Genomic DNA, 17,479 nt, shown 5'->3' with positions numbered 1-17,479 from the left:
TATATTACAGTGTGGTGGTGATTTTTAGAGGCGATTCCTTTATCTGTTTCAGCTTTCTAAGCAACATAAATTAGCCAGGAGAGTTCTTTTCATCCTGAATACTATATGTCTTGGGAAAAGATTGTCTGTGATAAAAGCCATGATCTCCAGTGGGCTTTGCAAAAATGTCTGTGGCACTTAAGTGGAAACACATTCAAGAATGGGGCCTAGGAAAGCTCACCAGTGACACAGAGGCCACTGGTGTGCAGTGACTCTCAATTCAAAGAGCAAAGACACTCCTGGGCAGTTTAAACACTAACATTTAGACTTACTGAAAATATGGTTTTAGCCTTCAAACTATGGCTCCAGTTTGTATAGGCTTTTATCATTTGAAGTTGTTAGCTCTGCCCCGATTATCTGAAAATATACATTTGTCCCATGTAATGGCTGAATAAGAATGACATATAGAAAATTGCTTCTGAGTAAGTTTTTTAGCCTCTCTTATGAAAAATTCAGAATACTATACTTTGTTTATATTGTAGTTCTATTGATTTTCTTTTTTACTTTTCGACTACCAATTCTAGTCTGTTTTCTAGGCAATCTCTATGTTTTGGTGCCCTTAAAAATGCTCCACAGACAATATCTCAGAGTTAAAGTGAAATTCAATGTATTCAACACGAAAAAGGAATATCAAAGGCACCATCTGCAAAACAGACAATCAAACAAACAAACAAAAAAAAACACAGGGTGGGCGCAGTCTGGGAGGAGCCAGCACAAGGCTAGGCATACTTAGAGCATCATTTTTTTTTTCACTGATGATGAGTGTGTACTGTTAGCAAGCTTGTAATAACACTATAATAAACTTGTAATAACATTGTTTACCAGAAGAGTGTTCTGAAGGCAATAAGTTACATGCATCATCAGTATTTAGAAATTTGGCTACCAAATAAGTAAGCTCAAAACGGCGATGGGGAGTGGGGACCAGTGGTTAAGAGCAAGGTTCTGCTCTGCTGAATTCTTATCACGTGACCTTGGGTAACCTACTTAGCCTCTTCAGGTTTTTCACCTATAAAATAACAATAATGGGATTACCTCTTAGGGTTGTTGTGAGGGTTAAACGAGGTAATAACATATGTAATAGTACAATATTACAAACAATGCCTGGTACAGAGCAAGCACTGAGATAGCATGGGGAATTCTCTACTCAGTTTTTAAGTTAGGTTTGGTTTCCAGGTGAGTCCTTAAAATGGTGAAAGTTTTTTTTAAAAAAAACATCCTTTTCTAGAGGTGAAAAAATAAGACCAAAGAGTCTTGAATGCTGTGAAAGGACAGTGAAAGAGGAAAGTCATCATTAAGTATTTTGCTTATAGCAGTAAGGAAACAGGTTTAATTTATAGTGGGAAAGGCTAGGCTTCAAGTTTGTAGACTTCCTGCACATTGAACTGTAAGATCTTGCTGAGTTGGAAATTACAGAGCAAAGCTACCTGATGTCATTTAACAAGGTATTAATAAACTTTGAAGCTTTTCTGTGTCCTTCTAATTGGATATGGAGTGTAGCGATTTGACGTAAACATACTACTATCTATAGGAAAAGAACTGGATTCTGACACTATTAGGGCTGCTTAACAGGGAGAATCAGTTCATCAAGGGAGTTCTATCAGCAATTCAGTATCTAAGCTCCCTTGATTAGATTCCAAGACCAATGATAAAGATAGGGAGGTTTGCTTTAGAGCAAAGTGTCTATGGTGATGTTTAAGGCCCAGCTAAATTCCACTCAAATTACAGTGGAAAGCAACAGTGTTAAACACCTAACAATCCATTTAATTTGTTAGCAATCTCAGTTTAAATCATTGTGTAGAAGACCTCCGTGGCAAGCTATTTTTATTACATATTTTTGGGTTTTGTGGAATCTGTAAAGTTTTAAAACATTAAAATTGTTAATATTTACTATTTAATTGTTTTACAGAAAATAGTACAAAACTTAAAACTATTTTCTAAACCAAATTTAGTCTAGAACATATGTTTGAAAGCATTGGTTAAAAAAAATGATATTTTAAAAAGTAAATGTGAAGAAAATCTAGAGAAACGTTGGAATACCGCCTTGTCATAATGATTAAATTTTAGCTCAAAGCGATTGAAAGATGATTTAATTTGCTCACCGATCCTCCTGTTACAGACAGACCACTTTGTTGTTCAGTTACAGTGTGAACAGTCTCCTTGAAATTGTATGACACAGACCTGTATGGCCATAGTAGTACCCTGGTGACAGATAGGAAAACAGAGGTGAAGGCACCTGCCTACAGTTCTTGGGCAGAAGCTTGGTTTCTTACTGGCTTCTGGGACACTTTCCAAACTCTATAGTGTTGAAATGAAATGAGATCTACTAACTCTAAATTCATATAATATATCAGGATACACCATTTGGTTAAAGTCAACAGAGATAACAAAACTGATCTAAATCTTTACAAACTCATGCTTCACAAGGGACCGAACTTCTTGTACCAGTTGAAAAGTGCACCCACAGGAAGAAGATAGTACAGAGTACATTAGAGTGTACAATTGTGTTAAACCTATTTTTAAAAATTAGCAGTCCCCTCCAGGGACGGGAGAGCCCATGGGCTGCCATCTCCAGGGTTGCACAGAGTCAGACACGACTGAAGCTACTTAGCAGCAGTAGCAGCAGCTGGGTAGAAGGTGGGCAGAGAATCGCATGGCAGAAGCCCAGGCCTGGGCCATTTGGCAACACAAATCTCCACTCAGCTGCCAGGCGTGTAGTGCTTTCTGTGGTTTTCCATCTCATCATTTTAATTTTGTGGGATCATAGTTTAGGTGGCCTCACAGAAGCAGAGAATCTTTGGAGATCCTATAAAGTACAGATAAGAGAAGTCATTGAGGGAGAGTTGCAGGAGGCATTGGGGGAAATTGGATGAGTATGTAACCCAAGCAAGAATAAGACAAAGACGTTCACTTCTGTGCTGGGGGAAATGCATCTAACTGAGATGTTATGTCACTCCCATCCTTTGGACGTCAAAAGATAGAATCACATGTGAACAGACACTTTCAGCTTAATATTTTTATATCCTGGTAAATGATTCAAACCACAGTCACTGTGATTCAACCTTCTTATATTTGCCCTTGAAGGACAGGAAGTATAACTTACTTGTTTGGTATTCCTCACAACATATAGCATATGAAGACAGAGGGGGAAAGACAGAGTTTTATTACATTTGTCCTAGGTTATTAAGGGAAAGGAAGGGAGAAAAAGATCCCTAGTTTTCTAGGTTGTTGTTCATTCTTGTAAATAAACCATGTATGTCCCTTCTGATTCGGCAAAGCTAGTTAATTGGGTGTGAGCCTATATTTTCATTTATGGTCCACAAACACTTGTTCTAAATCACAACCTACTCCGATAGAAAAAAAAAACAAAACAAACAAACAAAACAAAACAAGCCCCAAGGCTGCCTGGCATTGAAAGTGCTGGCAGACAGAAGTGGTAGTCTGTTGGTAATTTTATAAGGTTTCTGTGCTGATCACCATTTGGGCAGTGTCCGCAATCACTGATGAGGCGTTCACACACTCACAGCTGCCCTGGGCGCAAGACAACATCTGCACAAAAACAGACAAGGATTATTCTGACAATTAAAAGAGCTGGTTACTGCTAATGCTATTGTTGTGGTTTACTACAAGAATTTCAATTAAATGAAAATCAAATGCAGTTCTCAGAGGCCATATGGTGCAGTGAGGGAACGGCCCTACTCCCGCAGTCAAGGAGCCCCCCGTTCCTGCCCTGGCACTGCCAACGTCTCACTGTGAAAGACAATGCTTGGCTGACACGTGCCCAGGCCTAAGCCCAGGTCTTTAGACTTGGAAAGAAAGGACCTGCTGCTTCAGGAACACGCAAAGAAACAGAAAAATAAAGCCCATCTTAGAAAAGAATAGACATACCAGAAAGAACAGAAAGGAAGGACCAGGCTCAAAGAGAAAACTACTGAGGATGGTGCCAAGTAAGTAATAATAATTCTTATTATTTAGTGCCTAGACTATGCCAGGCCCTTAAAAATGTTCTTCATATACGTGCTGGAATTTGAAAAGAGTAGACCACAATCCTTCCAAACTTCATTCATGTACGTCACTCAGCAGTTGCATTGCAATGCCAAAGGACCAAGAACTTTTCAAATATTATTTCTAACTTATAAAACAAGCTTTAACCAGAAAGTACAGTTGTGTTAGTTGAAGAAACTGAGACTTGAAGAGGTTGAGTTCCCTGGGACCACACAGCTGGTGCACGGCGCCATTTCTCCTTCCCTGTTACGAGAGATTGGGGCAAAGCCAGCAGATGACTCAAACTGCCCAGGGTAACGCAGGCCTGGGAACTGGGGGGATTCCTGTCCTGTTCTCACTCCATGGCAAACTGCTCTCTAGAGTTTAAATGGCTCACAGTGAGAAGAGGGCTAAAACAGGAAAGAAGAGAGGATGAAAAGCAGGACTCAGAGAAGAAAGGTAGTGAAGAAGGGAAAAGGTAGAAAGAAAAGTATAAGAAAGTGAGAAACAAAAGGGAAAAGCTAAATGGGATCATCATAATAAAAGGGATCTGGATAAGGATTCTATTTTTTTCTGCAAATGAATAAAACACCTCTTCCCTATGTTTTGACCCCAGATACTGGGGCCTGTTTACTCCAGATGCAACAACTGCTTCAAAGAGAGGCTTAGACTGGGAGCAAGTGACTTTGCCAAATTGAGGAAAATCAAAATGGACAGGCCACATGGCAGAAAGCATTTTTTTTTTTAAAAGAGACAGATCTACTCTACACATTTATTTTGACAAGTTCATATCATATATCATATCAAGTTTATATCATAACATTATTATAACCTTGACACCAGATGTATTATAAAATTGCATGTTAAACAGGTGTTTAATCACAGGGGGCCAGAGAACAATTCTAGAACATTAAATTATTTGCAGAGAAGTGGGATGAGTGTGGTTGTTGTGATGGTGTGTGTCTGATTACCTTCTGTTTGCCATCAACAGTGTCAAATTCATTCATCTACTCACAAAGGCTTGCAAATGGGATAAGTGAATGTAGAATAATAGATTATGATCACAAAAACAACTAATGTTTAGGAAAGCCATTCTTTCTTAGCATAGTCTTCCCTAGTCAATGTGCTTAAAATTGTACCCCTGACATTCTCTCCTCTCTCTCCATTTATATTTTTCAGTAGCTCTTACCTTATTTGTTATTTCCTGTCTCCCTTCAGAGAAGGTAAACTCCCGGCGGCTGGGGTTGCTGTTCTGTTCATTGCTGTCTCTCCAGGGCTGGGATCGAGGCCTGAACATAACAGGACCTGGTATTAGTTGAACGTATGCGTGAACAAATCAGTGCAGTGTTTCAAGAAATATACTTTCGCTTTAAATTCATAATCTTACTTGATTGTCATATAATTCTAAGTTAAGAAGTGAGTCTTCAGAGAGTTTGAGTTAGTTGCCCAAAGTCTCCCAGGTAGGAAGCATCAGGACAGAGCTTGAGCAAGGCATCCTGATTCCAGAATTCTTAAACAACTACACTATGGAATGATAGCACATGTATGCGTGTGTGTTTAATCCCTGCAGTTAGGTTGTTAAGACTTTCTCAATTAATAACTCAGTTGTATTCAACCAAAAGATGATGACAAGACAAAATGGAACAGTTAAATGATATAAATAAATGTTTAGTTTTCTCCAGTTTCTGCTAAAATGGTAATTGCTTGTGGGAGTGGGAAAAAAACCCATAAATTTCAACATCAGTGAAATTCTCCTTTCTTCACATTTTTTCATAATATGTTACACACATAAAAATCCAACTTACCATTTTCCCTTAAACTAAATATGTAGGCATCATATTTTTTCAGAGTGCTATATAGCATGTCTTGCATCTTACATTATTAATCCTTGTTCACAGTGCCCTTTAGAATAAGAGAATATTTGATTTTCATTTCCCATTCAGACCAACTATTTTCAGCTCTCTGCTCTGAACTCCTTTCAAAGTCAGGAGGCACTATAAATATTCCCACTTTGGATTCTGAGATGGTGATGAGCATTCCTGGACAACACACTGGAGACCTAGGAGCAGAGAAATGGAAACAGTGAAGTGCAAAACACAGCATGTTTGAGTTATGATGGTGGTGTCAATAGGGTAGTTATTTAAGGTTTTCATTTTCCTTTCTAGTCTTTCAAGCTGAATTAAAATTTTCCATGTAAGAATTTTACCCTGAAATTAGAGAAAACATTAAGGCACCATTCAGAGCCAAGAGAACTGGATTCAAATCCTAGTTCTGCCACTGGCTTGCTCTGTGGCCTTGAACAAGTCAAAACTCATTTCCTCACCTGTAAAGTAAAAAGAATTGTGCCAGGCTGCTTCTGTGAATGTCGTAATTAGGCAGAGCATGTGAAGGACTCTGCAAACCTGAAAGCACTTTGCAAATGTTAACATTTCACTTAGAGAATTTTTATTACACACTGGATGGAATAAGAAAGGAAAGTTGAAGTGACATTTTTTTAAATTTATTGCCTTATACTATAATTCAGATACAGTATAATTCATATTTATGGCCATTTCAGTAAAAAGAAAAACTTATTTGTCAAAACTAATAGACTCAATTGCACTCATCTCACACGCTAGTAAAGCAATGCTCAAAATTCTCCAAGCCAGGCTTCAGCAATACATGAACTGTGAACTTCCTGATGTTCAAGCTGGTTTTAGAAAAGGCAGAGGAACCAGAGATCAAATTGCCAACATCCATTGGATCATGGAAAAAGCAAGAGAGTTCCAGAAAAACATCTATTTCTGCTTTATTGACTATGCCAAAGCCTTTGACTGTGTGGATCACAATAAACTGTGGACAATTCTGAGAGATGAGAATACCAGACCACCTGACCTGCCTCTTGAGAAACCTATACGCAGGTCAGGAAGCAACAGTTAGAACTGGACATGGAACAACAGACTAGTTCCAAATAGGAAAAGGAGTATGTCAAGGCTGTATATTGTCACCCTGCTTATTTAACTTCTATGCAGAGTACATCATGAGAAACGCTGGACTGGAAGAAGCACAAGCAGGAATCAAGATTGCCGGGAGAAACATCAATACCCTCAGATATGCAGATGACACCACCCTTATGGCAGAAAGTGAAGAGGAACTCAAAAGCCTCTTGATGAAAGTGAAAGAGGAGAGTGAAAAAGTTGGCTTAAAGCTCAACATTTAGAAAACGAAGATCATGGCATCTGGTCCCATCACTTCATGGGAAATAGATGGGGAAACAGTGGAAACAGTGTCAGACTTTATTTTGGGGGGCTCCAAAATCACTGCAGATGGTGACTGTAGCCATGAGATTAAAAGATGCTTACTCCTTGGAAGAAAAGTTATGAGCAACCTGGATAGCATATTCAAAAGCAGAGACATTACTTTGCCAACAAAGGTCCGTCTAGTCAAGGCTATGGTTTTTCCTGTGGTCATGTATGGATGTGAGAGTTGGACTGTGAAGAAAGCTGAGCGCCGAAGAATTGATGCTTTTGAAGTGTGGTGTTGGAGAAGACTCTTGAGAGTCCCTTGGACTACAAGGAGATCCAACCAGTCCATTCTGAAGGAGATCAGCCCTGGGATTTCTTTGGAAGGAATGATGCTAAAGCTAAAACTCCAGTACTTTGGCCACCTCATGTGAAGTGTTGACTCATTAGAAAAGACTCTGATGCTGGGAGGGATTGGGGGCAGGAGGAGAGGAGAAGGGGACGACAGAGGATGAGATGGCAGGATGGCATCACTGACTCAATGGATGTGAGTCTGAGTGAACCCCGGGAGTTGGTGATGGATAGGGAGGCCTGGCGTGCTGCAATTCATGGGGTTGCAAAGAGTCGGACACGACTGAGCGACTGAACTGAACTGAACTGAATATACATAAAACAAAATAGACCTATTATATTATTTACTCTATGGAAAAGTGAGATCTGAGTAGCAAGAAGTAATATTTTTCTAGATATATTTCTTATTTATTTTTGTATTATACTTTCATTGACTAGATAATGTATACGGCTCAAAAACTAGGAGTTCAAAAATATATGCAACAAAAGGTATCCTTCCCATCTTTCCCCCCAAATTGTCCAGTTTCTATACCCATCCAATAGGTAACCTCTGCTTAAGTGTCTCATATGTCATTTTAGACTGTCTTTATGAATATGCAAGCTTTAGATTTTTTTTTTTTTGGCAACAGCATGTGCTTCTTTTGGTTTAGGATGGGAGGAAAGATGATAGGAACTAACCCTTCTAGCAATGACATAACATTCCCAGGGTGGCTTGTGCATCAGACAGAAGAGGGCTGGAGTTAAAGATCACAGAAAAACAAGGTGAAAGAGGAAAATGAAAAGGATAACAGGAAGAAGGCAGGAATCTATTTTATTTCTATCCAGGGAAAGGGTCTCAGTCCAGGGGTGCCAGAAAGTGACTGATGGATGTCCTCACCTGTGAAGAAGCTCCCACCTTAGCCTAGGCTGAGGCATTACATGTCTTAGGCACCCTAAACATGTGTTACGTGGCTCACAATGAAGGCCCAAGGTCAGCAGAGTGGTGTGAGCCTTCTGGACCATGTTCATTCACCTGAGGGCCAGGAAAGCAAGTGCTGCAGAAATTTCTCTTCTGGGTGGAACTCAGCAGTCCATCTGTGGCCTGAGACTGGAGAAAGGTCTATAACAACCCCTAAATGAGAGGTTATATCTGCTACAGTTGCATTTTTGAGGAGCCTGCTGAAGGTGAACACCCGGAGGAGTGCAGAACACGGGTGATGAGTGCAGAACACGGGTGTTCAGGCGTCCATTTCCATCGCTTTGCAATGTGCAGTTGGAAACACTTGGCCTAATGCGTATCCTCTGAGGTCAGCCTTCAGCTAATTAACTTGGTCTTTGACATTCTGAGTTGACATACTTTGTCAGAAAATTCTTAGAATTTAGGAAGATTTGTTTATAAATGGTTGGCTTGATTTTTTTTTTAACATTGTATTTTATAAACACACACACACACACAATCTATTGCAAAACAGCAGTGAATTGGAAGGCAGATTTGTGTCTGAGATGTCCGGTTCTTCCCATCAGCCCTCAGCTATCCCAAAATAATTCAAGAAATCTAGTTTGAATTTCAAAGATGTTTCTAAACCTATGTTTTTGCTTCATTTTGTTATCCTAAAGAGTCTCTTAACGTTCCTTGATTTTTTCCCGTGTAATTGTTTTCATGTGCTTCTATTCCTTAAATTTGCAAAGTAATACTCAGAAAGCTCTCTGGAGTTGATCAGTCCCAGAAGAGCTACTCAACAGTAAATGCATTAGAGTCATGGCTTTGTGTTTTCTCTTCTTTTCTTCATTAATTTTATGCTGAACTTCACTGGGTGTCCTCACCAAAAAAACTGGATGAAGGGACAGATGCCATTGACGTTCAACTTGTTTGTATCTATCAAAGCTATTTTAGAATTTAAATAATTAGTTCTGTGAGTCAGACATATGCAGAAGAAGAAAGAAAAATGCTACATAGTGAGAATTTAAAAGTTTATGATGTTTCAGCAAAACATGAAACTTGAACAGAATCTCAAATGTGGTTCTTCCTTGTCTCTGAATTGTTGATCAAATACTCTGTTCATGCGCAAAGTGATGTCAGCATAACAAAAGTCATTGCAGCGTGATTTTTCTAGCAAAAGATTAGAAAAACTTAAACACCTCTAGGAGACTGTTTAACAAACTGTCTGTAAAACAAAATAGATTAGATGGTTGAAAAAAAATATAATAATGTCCAAAATACATTGTTGAGAGAAAATTCTAGGTATCTACTACGCTCCAGATATTCTGCAGGGTCTTGAAGAAGTGGAAGAAAGGTTTTGTGATCTAGAGGATGTCATGGTTTACTGGAGAGATGCAAAATCAGGGAGAGTGAGATATGAGGGTGATGCAATGGAATTAGTAACTTCTGGGAAAAGGGAAAAGGCTGGGTCACTGTCTTAGTCAGTTCAAGCTGCAATAAAAATACCATAGACTGTATGACTTAAACAACAGAAATCGATATTTTCTTGGTTCTGCAGGCTGAGAAGTCAAAGCACCAGTGGATTGGGTTCTGGTGAGAGCCTTCTTAATGGTTTCCTCACTTGGTGGAGAGGAAGAAGAAAGCTTGCTGGCGTCTCTTCTTATAGAAGTGCTAATCTCACTCGCGAGGGCTCTACTCTCATGACCTAATCGCCTGTCAAAGATTCCACGTCCTCAGGAGTTAGGATTTCAACATAGGGATTTGGGAGGGACACAAACACTCTGTCCACAAGGAGAGGATCCTTGAGTTGGATCTGGAAAAGTGAGAGGCACACCAGGTTGGCAAGGTGAGGAAGGACTTGGTCACAGAGGTGCTGAATGGCAGGTCTGGCAGATTTGTGGGCTGCAGGTGCACACATGGTCCGAGAGCATGCTGTTCAATCAGCTCCCTGTTGCCTCAACGGTTCAAAGCTGCAGAGCAAAGCCACAGGTGCCCATCACTCCTGTCCTAGACCAGCTGTGAAGGATGGGATAGCTCATTCGTCATAGGTTTTTTGCATTACTTTCTATTTTTTATAGAATTCCACTAAGATATTACTTTTATTCTAATTACTGCACTTTAGGGGTGCCTCATTAAATTTTGTGCAGAGGGGAGTGCCTCCTTCTCCTCACCCATCTAGCTCCAGGGTATGTTTTACCTTAAGCTCTATACTAATGATTATATAACAACAGGACCTGCTTCTCCTTAATAGGAACCTTCTGACCAATCTTGTTATCTTAATACTCAAGTTGTGGGAGTGGGTCTGGTAAGACCTTTCTATTGTTAGTAACCAACTGAAAAAGTATATAAAACCCCACCCAAACTAGTGAGTGGGGCAGTCTCTGCCCTCTTCTGGTGTCTATGTCAGAAGCTTTCTCTATTTCTTTTGCACTGGAGTAAAACTCTGCTACACAAAACTTTGAGTGATCAAGCCTTGTCTCTGGCCCTGGATTGAAATTCTCTCCTCCAAGGCCATAAATACACCATTGACTGTAAGCTATCAGCCCCGCCTCTGAGACAATCACCAGGCGGGGAGGCCCCCACTCCTCCCTGGATGGGAACTTTCTCCTTCTAATCCCTTCCCCCTTCAGGCTACACTTAGTAACTGATGGAGAGGGTGCTAAAGAGAGAAAAGCCTGCTAGGCTTGCCCACCTCATTCCCTGGAGGCTTCTAAGCTTATTGCAGGGCTTAGCCAAAGGAGGGGTAAAACCCTAAGTGTGAAATGTCATTGTTGTTCACTCACTAAGCCGTGTCTCACTCTTTGTGATCCCAGAGACTATACCATGCCAGGCTTTCCTGTCCTTCACTATCTCCTGGAGTTTGCTCAAACTCATATCCATTGAATCAGTGATGCCATCCAACCATCTCATCTTCTGTCATCCTCTTCTCCTCCTACCTACAATCTTTCCCAGCGTCAGGGTCTTTTCCAATGAGTTGACTCTTCGCATCTGGTGGCCAAAGTACTGGAGCTTTTTTTATTTTCTTTTCCTCTTTCTTTCTCTTCCCATGACCATGAGAAACCTGGATATTTTACTTATTGAAAGGAGGCTCTGCTTGTGTCTGTATGTGAGCTTCCAGAAAGACCTCAAGCTCAGCTGTGGGGAGTAGGCTGCCTGGACAGCCTCTCACTGCTGAGCTGACAGATTCCACCTCAGCCTTCTAGACTCTTCTCAGTGGTCCCATCAGGGACTAAGGCGGTGGCCAGGGACTTTACGTTTTCCACTCACCCCGACCACTTTAACAAGCAGTCTTTGCTGCTGCCGAGCTCCCAGTGTGGGTGGAGAGAACTTTCAGACCTCTCTCCTGGTCTGAGCACTTCTTTTCCATCTCTTTCCCCTGCTCACTCTGCTCCTGACCCATGCCCCCCTTGGTTTCCTCTAGCACCTCAGGGATGCTGTTATCTCAGTGCCTGGGACTCACTGTTCTCTGTATGGCATTCTGTCCCTGAATGTCTGCTTGTTGACAGAATCATAAGTCTCCTTAGCCAGGCCCCTTTGCCAAGCTCTCTTTACAAAAGTGACAACTGTTCCCCCATCTACCCGCCCACTCCTGTACTTCCTGCTCAGCCCTGTTTATTTTGTTCCTCAACACATACATCTCTAACTTCTATTATGTTGATCATCTTTTTCCATTAGAATATAAGCTTCATGAAGGCAAGAACTTGCTCATTTTGCTTCTGGGTTTTCCAGTTCCCAGAGTGGGGCCTGGGGCAGTATAGGCATCCAGTAAACACCAGAACAGGAGTACTACAAAGTATCCAAAGTTCAGATGTTCAGGAACACCAAAATTGATTATAAGTCAAACTTGCCATCAGGTATTTGTTATTATGTAAACACCCTCATAAGCCCCAGTTCTTCATAAGCTCTGTATTTATGGAATCACTCAGCATAAATACTTGTATTAAACGCATGGCTTGTATGCACACTGGGTGAGCCCACTTAGAGCACCTGCCACGTGACTGCTCAGCCGTGGTTCCCCAGTCGGTAAATACTGTTGTTTGCCTTGTATCTGCAATCTCAATTCAGAGTGTTTTCGTTTCTCCATGGACACCAAATGTTCAAGTTGGCTCTAAAAACACTTTTGCTTATTTTCCTTCCAAATTAGTTAAACAACTGAGATGTTACAAGTTTTTCTTTCCTTCTCTTAGTTATCTAATTCTTTTCAAGAACATGACCCTCAAGGATAGTACCCATAAAATATTGCTATAAAGACCGTCGATTTGACTCATGAAATCACATTGGCATTTCACTCAGAGGGTTGAAAACACTGTTGAAGGATGTTGTGGCAGAATTCTTATTCTGTGGGTTGAATTCACCTGTCATTCACATTCTGATTCTAAGCACTCCAGAAAGTCATATAATAATTTATATATTTTATACTAGATATATTATATATTACATGCCATATATACATATATATTTAGATATATTATTCTATATATCATACTATAGTTTAAAAAGTGTTTTATTATGGAAATTGTCAAATATATATAAAGTAGACAAAACAGTATAAGGAATGCCACAGAGGATGATGATGGTTGGATGGCATCACTGAGTCAATGGGCATGAGTTTGAGCAAACTCAGAAGATAGTGAAGGACAGAGAAGCCTGGCATGCTGCAGTCGATAGGGTCGTAAAGAGTCAGACACAACTGAACAGCTGAACAACAACAACAATGGTACTTGTCACCTAGCTTTCATAATTACCAACTCCTATGGCATCCGGTCCTATCACTTCATGGGAAATAGATGGGAAACAGTGGAAACAGTGTCAGACTTTATTTTTTGGGGCTCCAAAATCACTGCAGATGGTGACTGCAGCCATGAAATTAAAAAACGCTTACTTCTTGGAAGAAAAGTTACGACCAACCTAGATAGTATATTCAAAAGCAGAGACATTACTTTGCCAACTAAGGTCTGTCTAGGGAAGGCTATGGTTTTTCCTGTGGTCATGTATGGATATGAGAGTTGGACTGTGAAGAAGGCTGAGCGCCGAAGAATTGATGCTTTTGAACTGTGGTGCTGGAGAAGACTCTTGAGAGTCCCTTGGACTGCAAGGAGGTCCAACCAGTCCATTCTGAAGGAGATCAGCCCTGGGATTTCTTTGGAAGGAATGATGCTAAAGCTAAAACTCCAGTACTTTGGCCACCTGATGAGAAGAGTTGACTCATTGGAAAAGACTCTCATGCAGGAGGAATAGGGGACGACAGAGGATGAGATGGCTTGATGGCATCACTGACTCAATGGACGTGGGTCTGAGTGAACTCCGGGAGTTGGTGATGGACAGGGAGGCCTGGTGTGCTGCGATTCATGGGGTCGCAAAAAGTCGGACACGACTGAGCGACTGAACTGAACTGAACTGATTCCTATTTCAACATAATTGTCAACTCCATAATCCTATTTCATCTATGCATTCATGTACTTTCTCTTCTCCAGATTATTTTGAAGAAAATTCCAAGTATTACATTATTTCATATGTAAATACTTTAAAAGACAAGGTCTCTTATAAGATAATTATAAACCTTTAAACAAATTTAAGTCCTGAAGACCAAAGGGAAATTATTGACGATCAAATTTTAACATTGGAAAAATCACAGTTTTACTGGATTTTTTTTTGTTCATTATGTATATTAAGTTTTTAAAAAATTGTACAAGCATCATTTTGGACAAACCATGTAATGTCTGACTGGAAGTGTCTAAACAGGGGTAATAATCATAACTTCCTTCTATGAAAATAAAAACATAGAAGCATCAGAGAAATATTTAAGCATCAGATTAAAATTTCTTTAATCTTCTGATTTTATCTTAAGATGAAAATATATCTTGCATTCCATGTATGTATTCCTACTTCATTATGCAGAGGCTTGAGAAAAGACACGGTAAACGAAACAGCCACAACAAGTCTTCCGTGGCTCACTGCTGTTTCCCTAGTTCTTACATATGCCATACGTCTGGCATATAGTAGAGGCTCAGTAGATACCTATTGAAAGAATAAATTCCTTTAGCAATGTAAGTTAAGGATTGCACGTCATAGTTGAAAATCTTTAATAAAAAGTCCAAACTACTGGAGCGTGGCAGTACTGCTAGGTCTAACTGGGTGTCTACTCCAGCAAACGCCAGCCTAGACGCCTTCCTCTCCTATTTCCTCCTTTACCTTTGTTCTCTCCTTTTTCCTTCCAGCAATTTCATATGATGTAGCTCCTTATTTACATTGTCTTAGTCTTTGAAATCTTTAATGTGTTGCCTGACTTGGTATTTCATATTCATTTTCTTTTCAAAAATTTTTTATTTATTTATTTTTGGCTGTGCCAGGTCTTCGTCGCTGATGAGAACTTTCCCTCGTTGTGGAGAGTGGGGGCCACCCTCTAGTTGCAGTGTGCAGGCTTCTCACTGCGGTGGCTTCTCTTGTTGCAGAGCGCACGCTCAATAGTTGCAGTGCATGGGCTTAGCTGCTCTGCGGCATGTGGGATCCTTCTGGACCAGGGATAGAATCTGTGCCTCCTGCATCAGCAGGCCGACTTCTCACCACTGAGCCACCAGGGAAGACCTTACATTCATTTTCTTACTTAAAAACAGTTGGCAATATAAAAAGTTGAAAATAATAAGAAATTGTCACCAGTTTCTTCCTATCGAAAGTGGAGGCAACAGTTTGATATAATTTTCTGTCAGAATAATGAATTGGGAATCCATGAACCTGAGCTGGCTAGCTACTTTCCCTTCCTAACTGCTTATCCTGTGGACCCTGGGCTTGTTTAGTTAGCCCCCACAACTGAGCAAACCAATTCTCTTTCTATATACATACATATCCTAAGAATATTCCATATGCCTTCTCCTTTTTTCTTTTTTAGTATTTGTTTCTTTGGCTGCCTCAGGTCTTAGTTGCTGCACTTGGGATGCTCGTCACGTGATTTCTTTCTTTGTGTTGCACAGACTCTCTAGTTGTGGCTCACAGGGCTTCAGTAGTTGCTCCGTGGCATGTGGCAGCTTCGTTTCCCAACCAGGGATCAAACCCACATCCCCTACATTGCAAGGCAGATTCTTAACCACTGGACCACCAGGGAAGTCTCCTCTTCTCCTTTTCAACCTCTAGCTATCTGACGACCCTCTGTAGTATAGCTCTACTATATCCTGTTAATACTGTTAAGTCTAACAATAATGGAAATTTAGCCCAAGTTATTTAGTTGTCCCAATATCAGCATCTTCATAACTAATATTTTCTAGCAAATGGGATTTCTATTCATTCTTTAAATAGTTCCCTTGCAGGCAGTGGTCTCACTTGTAAGATCTCCTCTTCTTTAATCTCCAGTCCTAACTGCTGCCAGTTGAGTTTTTCTAACATGTACTTGACCATGTCACCCTCTGGCTTAAAAAACCATCAGTGATTTTCCAAAACCCATTAAGCACAAGCAAGACCTCCTGACAGGGTACATACATTCACTCTGTTTTTGTTTTAAATCCCCCATGCCACTGTTCATCTACTCTGCTTCTTGTGCCCTCATATCCCAGCTCTTGCATTTCTTAAAGTGTGCCTTCCCAGAGCCAAGGAAGTGATTCTTTGGAAGAAATCACCAGCTGCTAAAAGACATGTTTGTGAGCCAAACTGCTGTCAGTAAGGTAAAGATCAAAATAAACATCTTTCTGAGAAGTCTTTTACATTATCTATGTAATCTTAATGAATCGAATAACTACAATAGTGTGGTCAGTCATCCAGAGCTAGATATTCTGGAGTGTGAAGTCAAGTGGGCCTTAAGAAGCATTGCTATTAATAAAACTAGTGGATGTCATGGAATTCCAGTAGAGCTATTCAAAGCCCTAAAGGATGATGATATCAAAGTGTTGCACTCAATACGTCCACAAATCTGGAAGACCTAGCAGTGGCCACAGGACTAGTAAAGGTCAATCCTCATCCCAATCCCCAAGAAAGGTAGTACCAAAGAATGTGCTAACCATCAGACAACTGCACTCATCTCCCATGCTAGTAAGGTCACACTTATAATCTTGAATGCTAGGCTTCAGCATTATGTGAAGCAAGAACTTGCAGACATCAACTGGCTTTAGAAAAGGCAAAGGAACCAGAGATCAAATTGCCAACATTTGCTGGATCATAGAGAAAGCAAGGGAATTCCAAAAAAAAAAAAAACAAAACAAAACACCTACCTCTGTTTCATTGGCTAAGCTAAGGCCTTTGACTGTGTGGATCATGACAAAATTTGGAAAGCTCTTAAGGAGATGGGAATACCAGACCATCTTACCTGTCTCCTGAGAAACCTATATGTGGGTTAAGAAGCAACAGTTAAAACCCTGCATGGAACAATGATGGGTTCAGGACTGAGAAAGGAGTACAGCAGGGCTGTCTGCTGTCACTCTGTTTGTTTAACCTAGACGCTGAGCACATCATGAGAAATGCACAGCTGGACAAGTTACAGGCTGGAATCAAGACAGGCAGGAGAAACATCAATAATCTCACATATGAAGATGATACCACTCTAATGGCAGAAAGCGAATAGGGACTAAACAGCCTCTTGATGAGGGTGAAGGAGGAGAGTGAAAGAGCCAGCTTAAAACTAAATATTAAAAAACACTAAGATCATGACATCCGGCCCCATTACTGCATGGCAAATAGAAGGAGGAAAGGTGGAAGCAGTGACAGATTTCCTCTTCTTGGGCTCCAAAATCACTGTGGATGGTGACTGCAGCCACAAAATTAGAAGATGATTGCTTCTTGGCAGGAAAGTGATGACAAACCTAGAGAGTGTGTGTTGAAAAGCACAGACATTACTTTGCTGACAAAGGTCTGTATAGTCAAGGCTATGGCCTCCCCAGTGGTCACATACAGTTGTGAGAGCTGGACTATGAAGAAGGCAGAACACCAAAGAATTGATACCTTCAAGCTGTGGTGCTGGAGAAGACTCCTGAAAGTCCCTTGAATA

The 17,479-nt window shown here is 40.5% G+C and overlaps 1 long non-coding RNA gene across 1 annotated transcript in view; it reads right to left on the bottom strand.

Annotated features, from left to right (window-relative positions):
- The window catches only part of LOC132660233 (uncharacterized), a 38,941-nt gene that overhangs the window by 7,408 nt on the left and 14,054 nt on the right, over positions 1 to 17,479 (bottom strand). Inside the window, exons 3-4 of the long non-coding RNA XR_009601608.1 lie at positions 5,826 to 6,079; positions 5,210 to 5,309 (exon numbers count right to left, since the gene is read on the bottom strand). This is a non-coding gene — a long non-coding RNA (uncharacterized LOC132660233). The remainder of the gene's footprint in view (positions 1 to 5,209; positions 5,310 to 5,825; positions 6,080 to 17,479) is intronic.

This window comes from Ovis aries, chromosome 8, assembly GCF_016772045.2.
Source record: "Ovis aries strain OAR_USU_Benz2616 breed Rambouillet chromosome 8, ARS-UI_Ramb_v3.0, whole genome shotgun sequence".
Lineage (NCBI taxonomy): Eukaryota > Metazoa > Chordata > Mammalia > Artiodactyla > Bovidae > Ovis > Ovis aries.
This window is presented reverse-complemented; position numbering and strand designations above follow the sequence as displayed.